The sequence below is a fragment of the Apium graveolens genome, chromosome 4 (genome assembly GCF_009905375.1).
Source record: "Apium graveolens cultivar Ventura chromosome 4, ASM990537v1, whole genome shotgun sequence".
Taxonomy (NCBI): Eukaryota; Viridiplantae; Streptophyta; class Magnoliopsida; order Apiales; family Apiaceae; genus Apium; species Apium graveolens.
The window spans coordinates 158,644,455-158,654,138 of NC_133650.1; positions in this window are offsets into that span (position 1 = coordinate 158,644,455).

The following is a 9,684-nucleotide window of genomic DNA, read 5'->3' on the forward strand; positions in this document are numbered from 1 at the left end:
AGAAAGTAGGTGAGAAAACGCCGGTTCCACCAAAAGCTGAAGACCCCAAGAGCAAAGTTTTTTGCTTTCACTGTAACAAGGTGGGGCACTGAAAGAGTAACTGCAAGGTTTACCTTGCAGAATTGAAGAAGAAGAAGGGTAGTGAGACTACCGCTTTTGATTCAGGTATGTTCATGATAGAAGTGAATATGTCATTAAATCAAATTTCTACTTGGATATTAGATACCGCCTGTGGTTCTCAAATCTACAATTTGTTGCAGGGACCAAGGAGAAGTAGGACTCTTGAGGAAGAGGAGGTGATTCTACTGATGGGAAATGGAGCAAGAGTTGCTGCTGAAGATGTAGAATCATTTCATTTACATATGCCTACGGGCAAGACTATTCTTTGAAATAATTGTTATTTTGTTCCCTCGATTGTGAGGAATATTATTCCCATGTTAGACTTGGTTGGATTTTCATTTATTATTGAGAATAATGAATGTTCTATTCTTAGAGATAATATTCTTTATGGACGTGGTGCTTTAAATAATGGTCTGTATGTATGTGACATAATTTATTTCAGATTGAACAAACTAATAAAAGAAAAGAGATGATGAAAATCTCACTTTATAGTGGCAATGCAGTCTCCATTTAGTAGACATGGAGAGAGGACTGCAAATTTGCTAGGAATAGTACACACAGATGTATGTGGACCAATGTCTACGCAAGCCATGGGTGGATTTTCATACTTCATTACTTTCATAGATGATAGATCTAGATTCGGATATGTGTTTGATGAAACACAAGTCTGAAGCCTTTGAAAAGTTCAAAGAGTATAAGTATGAAGTGGAGAAACAACCAAACATAGTATTATAACTCTTCGATCAGATCGAGGTGGTGAATACTTTAATGGAGTATTTCTAGATTATCTCAAAGTAAATGGTATAGTCTCCCAGTGGACGCCTCCAGATTGGTATCTGAAAGGAGAAATCGAACTTTGTTAGACATAGTTCGGTCCATGATGAGCAATGCAAATCTTCCAGTATTCCTATGGGGTTATGCATTGGAAACCTCAGCATATTTACTGAATAAGGTGCTTTCCAAATCTGTTCCTCAAACTCCGTATGAGTTATGGAAAGAAAGGAAACCGAGTCTTAAACATGTTAAGATTTGGGGATGTCCAGCTTATGTCAAGTAAGTTGACCCAAATAAGCTGGAATATCGATCCGTAAAATGTAGTTTTGTGGGATATCCTAAAGAGACTTTAGGGTATTACTTTTACACCGATCATCGGGTGTTTGTATCCAGACATGCTATCTTCTTGGAAAAGGAGTTTATCCTTGAAGGAAACAGTGGGAGCAAAATTGAACTTGATGAAGTTCAAGAAGCACAAACTACTACGGATCAAGTGGAAACACCTGTTCTGACTGAACAACCTTTTGTGGAACAGCCCATTCATAGATCAGGGAGAGTGTCTGTAATATCCCATATTTTCAGATATTATTTTTATAATTATTTGGAATTGTTTATGTGATTATATGTGAATTTTGGTGAATTATCTGATAAGTGGAATTGATGTTTGGGTGTTTAAATGTGATATTATTTGAGTATTTGAATTGGTATATGTCCAAAATAAAATATAGATAATTGTGATATTTTTCTGGTAATTTTTGGACTGTTAGATGATTTTATATTGATTTATGAATTATTAATTATTTTCTGAATAATTACCAAAATTATTTTATAAAGCCGGGAATCGTCCGACTTCAACCGTTTTTGTGTTTTTATAACCCGAAACTCTTCCGAAAACTCCTTCCTAACCTAATCTGGTAATTCCGGACATTTTCCGTGTTTTGACTTTTTCGATCCGGATTATGGTTTGACCCGTGCGTGGCCCGGCGCAAGATTTTCGATACGATAGTTATTTCGGTAATCAACAAAAACCCGTATTCTCGAAAGACGGGATATTTTTACGTTATTCTCGTATATAATGTTTTATAAAAAGCTCGGTTTTGATAATTATCCAATTTTGGTATTGAATCGGATCGTTATTGCAGTTACTTAGCGGCTAAGCAACTAATTTAATGATCCAAAACGATCCAAAACGATCCAGAACGATCCAATATTCCATAAATATAAATAGCCTATTTCTTATTTCGTTTATTCCGTTTATTCATTTGCAACCAGTTAAAACACCGTAAATACAGAGAAAAACCCGAGGAAACCGAAACGTTCCCGAGAATCAAACACACGAACGAAGGCGTTATCGAACTCCGATTCGGGCGTGCAGCATATCAAAACGAAGCTCTCGAAATCTCCTTTCTGAATCAATCATCAGTTTCTGTCCAGAAATCATGGTAATTTTCTTATTTAATTATTTATATTCGAATTATTTGATAATTAAATGATGAATTTTTGTTCTTGATGTTGTTGATGTGATTTGATGCTTCTATGTTGTAGAGCATGTTTTTCTGGTCGATTTGGTATATTATACTTCAAAAATAGAGTTCAATATCATATAGAAATTGAGGTTTAATTTTCTGAAAATTTCTTGAATATGTGTTCTTGGTGTTCTTGAAAAATTCTGAAAATCAAAGTCAATTTTGAAGGCGTTATTGAACACCAAATCACAAGTATGAATAACCAAAATGAATCACAGATGATTCTCTATCATTTTATATCATCAAATCATTTCAAGAGTTGTTAAATTTTAAAATCGATTTTTAGGGTAATATTCGAATTTTTGGGGGTTTATGATTTAGTGGGTTTTGATTGTGTGTGATGACCTGAGTAGATTGTAATCGTTCTTGGCGTTATTTTGACACTGGAATCATCGTGTTTGGTTAAGGATTGAGTGAATTCGAGTTTTTGCCGGAAAACTCGAGAAAACCGCCGGCGTTAATGGCTTTTTGGCCGGAGTTTGAATTCTGCGACTTCGTTCTTGTCGTTGTTGGTACTGTTATGTTGCAGGGTTGATGTAGAATAAAATCCAGCTGAAAATCGAACGAAAACAAGCCGTTAGGACTGCAAACCCCGCTCGCCGGAAAATCGGGGCTCGCCGGATTCTGGTAAACGGCCGGCGAGTTCTTCGTGTTCTTGGCGACCCGATAACCCGGTTGCCTGACCCGGTTTCGACCCACATTTGATTCTATTTCTCCCAATTCAATAGTCTAAAATCTGTTTGTGCAGATTTTATTTTATAAATAAATCAAAAATCAGTCTTTAGTTTTAAAAATTATTTTCTTTTATTCTAAAAATCATTATTTTAATTCTGAAAATTTATTTTAACTCAAAAATAAATCCAAATTATTTAGTTAATTAATTTTAGTTAATAATTAATTATTTAATTAGTCGATTAATTTAAATATTAATTGATTAATTAATTTAATTAGTTATTAATTAATTTTAATTGATCTAATAATTAGATTTAATTATTTAAAATTGATTTAAAAATTCTGAAAATGGTTTCGAGTTTAAAATATTATTTTAAATTATTTTCCATGCTCGATAATTCTTATAAAATTATTTTCGAGTGTTCGAGCCTTATTATTTAATTATTAAATGATTTGGAGATTGTTTTAATTCCGAAAAATGTTCAAAAATTCATATTAAATAAATCGTTCGTCCGTTTAATACGAAACGAACGCGTACAGACTCAGAAAAATATTCCGCTTTCATTAAAAATACTTTCGAGACCCAAATCCTTTTTGTTTCGAAAGGTCGCTTGTTTTACAAGTCATTTTGAGTCGATTATTGATCGATAAATCATATTTTGACCCGATTTCAGTTTTAAACATACCGGGTCGAAACTTTTGACGAACTGAGTCATATGTGATATGAATTATATGATATGTAGATTATGTGCTTACGTGCTATGTGAATTATGTGCATATGTGGGTCAAGATTCCTGTGTTTGGCTGATATATTTATGTGTGGGCTATCGTATGGGTAGACGATAGGATTTTGACGCGTAGTTCGTCGAGTGATTATTGTTTAGACGATTAAAGTTCTATATTTTAATTATAGATGCGGATCTCTCGAGTTGATCGGGACAAGACGTTGGATAAAGAATGAGATGGAATGGTATTGGGTAGCTGACTTCTAGTAATCGCAGGAGCAACATATCAGTAAAGTGTTGGAAGGGAAGACGATGATGTTTTGAGACAGAATGTCAGAATTGATGCGTTATTGCGAGTGTGCTAACTGCTAAAAACCCAAAGGCAAGTACCCCTGACTTCACTTATCATTCAAGTGGCGTTTATTTCGAATCATATTATGCAAGTATTGTTTTCCCTATTCTCTGTTCGGAATAGATAAATGTTTTACATATCGCTGAATTAAATAATTTTGTTTATGCAAATACTCATATGCTATTCTATATTCAGAATAGTCAAGTGATTTTACTTATCCAATTTCTGGATTTATAAATGTTTTGGATTTTGAGAAAAGTGATTTGGTTGTGAATATTCCTACCCAAGTTAATGGGGGAATAAAATTATTTCGGGTGTCGAGTATTATGACCCCTTTTCAATAAAAGGTTTTGAGATTTGATGGTTACTGGTAGCGTAAGAGGCCGAGGCACCGGTCCAGCGTGAGCTATTATACAGAAGTGTAATACGGAAGTGTAATATCTTACAAGGCTTGTTATGCCTTTTCTGGCGCCCTATAGGTACCATATGTCTTCGGGATACGGGTAGTACCTATATTTACGGTATACTGCGGGATACCGGTGTTGTTTCATGACTGATCATCAGGAACAACATAGTGCATAATTTGGTTCCAATCGAAATTATTATATTGATTTTGACATCTTACAAGGAATGATTTATTAAGTATTTTATTTTCGGATAAAAGATGAAATGTGGTTTTGATTCAGTTTCTGATTTTGAGGATACTTAGTTTGTTGTTAAATATCAAAGATGGTATTAGTACAGATGATTGGTGTTGACTCCAGTATGGAATGTTGTGAGCATCAAAGTTCGTAGTGATATCTAATTTGATATGATAACAAAATAAGTATTAATTTCAAGAGTTCGGTTTTGAGTAAAGTTTACGATTCAATCCATAATCATTGTTTCATGTTATAATTGTTTACGATATTTCCGTAAACACTGTTTTACGAGTTTTATTCTCGTCAAGATTCAAAGTAGTGCTGAAGCGTTTCGCTCACAAATATCAAAATGGTTTTGAATACGATTAAGGAATCAATTCTGGGATTCCTCAACTAAAGTTTTATGATTCAGCAATTATGATTTCTAAATGATCTGTACTGATGCAGATGTTAGTTTTTTTATCAAAATGACCCGATATTTACTATAATGAATTTGCTGGGCATTTCTTTCGCTCATACTTGCCTGTTTTTAAATTTAACCTCCAATGAGGATTAGCTTGCGCTGTTTAGCTGCATAATTTGAGGAAGCAAAGAAGAAGCTTTTCGAAGGTGGTTGGTCCAGGGTTTGCGGACTAGTGTAAGTTTTATTATGTAAAGTTGTTTATATTATATTATATTATAATTATGTATTGTATTTGGGACTAGTATACTTCTTTTCGAAGTTATAATAGCGGGTTAAGTTTTAAGGTTGAGAATTATTGAAAAGAGTTTTAAAAGAAAGTGAAAAATTTATTTGTGGAATTTAGATATCTTGTTTCTAGAACTGTAACCTTAAAAGATCTTGGATTAATTTGGGGTCATAGATGATAATTATCTTCCGCTGTCATTTATTTATTGATTTAACAGGTTAATTTGGATTGAAGTTTTATAGTGACGACCAAATCCTCTGACCCCGGATTTGGGGGCGTTGCAGTGTCTCGCCAACCTGAGAGGTATTATGACCTTATCATTGAGAATGACAATGAGTTATCGATCATTGATGATGACGACCCTGTGACCTATAATGAGGCTATGAGTAGTGTTGACTCAGAGAAATGGCATAGTGCCATGAAATCCAGAAATAAATCTATGTATACGGGATACAAAAGAATGATTAGAGCAGATGGCCAGGTGGAGACCTTTAAGGCCAGGCTTGTGGCGAAAGAATTCAAACAAAGGCAATGGATTGACTTTGATGAAACCTTTTACCTCTAGCCCTGTTAAAATTAGTTCGGATTTTGCTTGCGAATGCTGCTTACTACGACTATGAGATCTGGCAATTAGCCAGATGGTTTTCTTTCCAAGAGAAATGAAAACCTAGTGTGTAAGCTACTGCGAACCATATGTGGTTTAAAACAAGCTTCTCGAAAGGTGGAACATTCGTTTTGATGAGACAATCAAAGAGTTTGATTTTATCAAAAACGTAGATGAACCATGCGTCTATAAAAGGGTTAGTGGGAGCGCGGTAATATTTCTTGTGTTGTATTGAATTAGAGTTGACACACATAACAACATAGCAGACCCACTCACAAAGCTACTTTATGAAAGTCACTTTAATCGTCATAAAGACAAGATGGGTATTAGATACCAGAGTGATTGGCTTTAGTACAAGTGGGAGATTGAAAGGAAAATGTCCTAAGTCCAATCATGTATTAGGATTTAGGAATAACTTTTATGTAATCTGTTTTGATCTCATTGATATTAATAAAAGACTTGTTTTGTTTTTATTACGGGCTTTATCTATTTAAGTGTTTAAATAAGATATACCATAGTTTAGAGTAAAGCTTTTTATGGATTATGATGAGATCATAATAATGAGACCTAAAAAGATGATAACTCTAAACTTAAATAGTTCCTGGTCATAGGATTACTAACTGGTAATTAATAATCCGCAAAGATCGGTACATACTATGTTTGCTTCATTATGAAGGATGTCTGTTCTCATAGACATTTGTGTGGTGACACTATAGCTAGTATGTAGGTGCTTATTATAGAATAAGTTCACTGAACATGACTCGCACAGCTGAACAACTGATGGAGTTCACTCACGTGTCAGCAGTTGTTCACATAGTGATAGTTGTACAAGTATCCTTAGACTTGAGGTCATCATAGTCATCTTGTGTACACTGAACTATGCTTTGGTTTAGTTCTTAGTCTCCAAGGACAATTATTTGGGCTCTTCTGGGTATAGGAATTTGTACACGAAGATAGTGTATGATCAATAAAGGATCTACCCCTTCCAGTGAAGGAAGCGAATATTCAAGGCTGATCCACTTATGCTAGTTCAGGAATCTCTGGCCAGAGTGAATGAAATTAGAAAGGAGTTTCTAATTTGCATAGAACTACGCATAGTAAATGGTAAGCAAGTGATTGAATTAGATAAGCTTGACACGAGATCCATGCCTTGTATTTAATCGGGACATTGTAGGGTAGAAGGAGTTTATTGTACGGTAACTATTCACTGAATAGGTTCTTGGTATTCTAAGCAGTGAATTCATATTATCTGGATAGTCGCGATATGCTGAGAAGTATCCCTCACGATGTAGAATAAATGTGATTAATTAATTAATCATATTTAATAAATTAGAGAATTTATATAAATAATGATAAAATAGTTTTATTATTATTTATTTCTACTACCGGCTTAATATTGAACCTACAGGGTCACACCATAAAAAGAGAATGATTTAATGGTGGAGGAATTAATTAATAATGGCTAATAATTATTTATTTATAAAATAAATAATTAATTGGCAAATTTAATAATTGATTAAATGAGATTTAATTGATTATAAATTGATTAAGAAAAGTTCTTAATATTATTAATTAAAGGATTTAATTTTTGGAAATTAAATCAAGAGAGAGAATTATTTCTAAAGTGTTTAGAAAAATGATTAATGATTAAAAGGTGTTTTAATTATTAATGAGAATAATAAATGGGATAATAATAATAATATTTATGAGAAAATTTCAGCTGAAAATTTTGCGTATAAATACACTATTATAGACCCTAATTTTATTCTAACTCACACAAAACCCAAAAAGTTTGGAAAACCCAATTCTCTCCACCTCCTTCCTCCTCCTTAACATCGTTTTCTTGGTGGATACCGGTGGAGTGCTTCACACTTGAGGAGCAACTGCTATGGATCTCTGATCGTTGTCTCCGAATTATTTTAAAAGGTTAGATTCGATCCCTCAAATTTTTATTCACGATTTATATGCTTTTATTTGGATTTTATATGTGTAAAAGTGTTTTACCATGCCCCCGCTGCGTTTAAAAATCCAACACATATATCTAACCCCTTACTACTACTACTACTCAAGATCTTTAATATTGAGGTAAGAAGACAAGAACAAATCACTACTTTTATTACAAACCCAAGTTAAAATTCTTACAAAGTTCTCTTTATTACAAACCAGCTATCTAAACATATTTTAAAATTTCATTCATTTTATTCAAATACACATTATGTCTATCTATACTACACCTGTTCAGGAAGTTCAAAGCTCTCTTCTTGGATCGGGATTAGCACCCTTGGTGCCAAAGGGTCCCGCCTCTTGACTCGCTTCTTTACCACTCGAGTACGAATGGGTTTCATTCTCCGCCTTTACTGAAAAACAAAATGAGTAAAACAAAAAGGGTGAGCCATAATTGCTCAGCAAGTCTATAATATATATACAGTGTCATAAGAAAGCTAAGTGAATCTGATATGAATCAGTAAATCAGATTCTATATGTATCTGTGTATCTCCATAATGGAATATGAAGGCTATCATCGGCGATTATCAGTAAACTACACTGGACACAAAAACCAACATATGCACTATAATCTGCCGATCAGTCATAATATTACGCGGATCTACACCCACCTGTATAGACCCACCAACATATCGGGTACCCAGGAACTATGGCCTAATAATCAAGGGTCTGGTACATCCCCGACCCATATCTTAACCATCCAGTCCATGAACCGGCATCTGGAATAATCGGTATACTTTGATCTATCCCGACATCAAAATTCACATCGAGATATAGTACGGAGTATTCTATTGGAGTATGAATAGAGTATTCATTACATCAAGAGTAATCAGGAATAAATATGAAAGTGTAATCAAAAGAACAGTAATTATGTATCAGTGTGTGGAAATAGGAATTATCAATATTCATTGAGTCAAGAATTTCAATAAAAATAAGTAGTTCACTATTCTGAGTTTAGAATAGGGGAAAAACTTGCCTGTCTATCACAATTCTCTAACACTGGCTTGAGCTGCCTTGCTGGATTCGTATATATCAAGGAAAGATACTCATTTAGTTGACTCATATCTTAATCTTATATTAATCTGAATCCACGCAGTTCTTATCATCTACCCGTACGTTTATAACTGACTTGTATAATAATTATCTAGCAATAAAGACGGTTGACCACATAAATCATATAGCACATAAGTCAGATAGTCACTCAAGGCTTGAAAATGTTTTTAGAATCGAAATCGGATCAGTATTCGCATTATTGAACAATATCTGACTCGTTCCCTGATTTCTAGAATTTATTAGACTCGTATTTCTAATTATTAGGATCTATAAATAAATAAATATCGAAAGCCGACTAGATCCGAAATAAATTAAGGTTTAAAACTATTTTTATCGAAAACAGATCATTTTTCTGAGTCTAAGGGCTTTCATTTCGATTAAATCGGATAAACGGTTCAATTATTAATGAATAAATAAGAATAAATCAATTAATATTCAAAATAATTAATTATTCAAAATAATTAAGCCTCAAATATTTTTTTTAATAATTAATCAGGAAAAATCAGAATTAAAAATAATTTTTC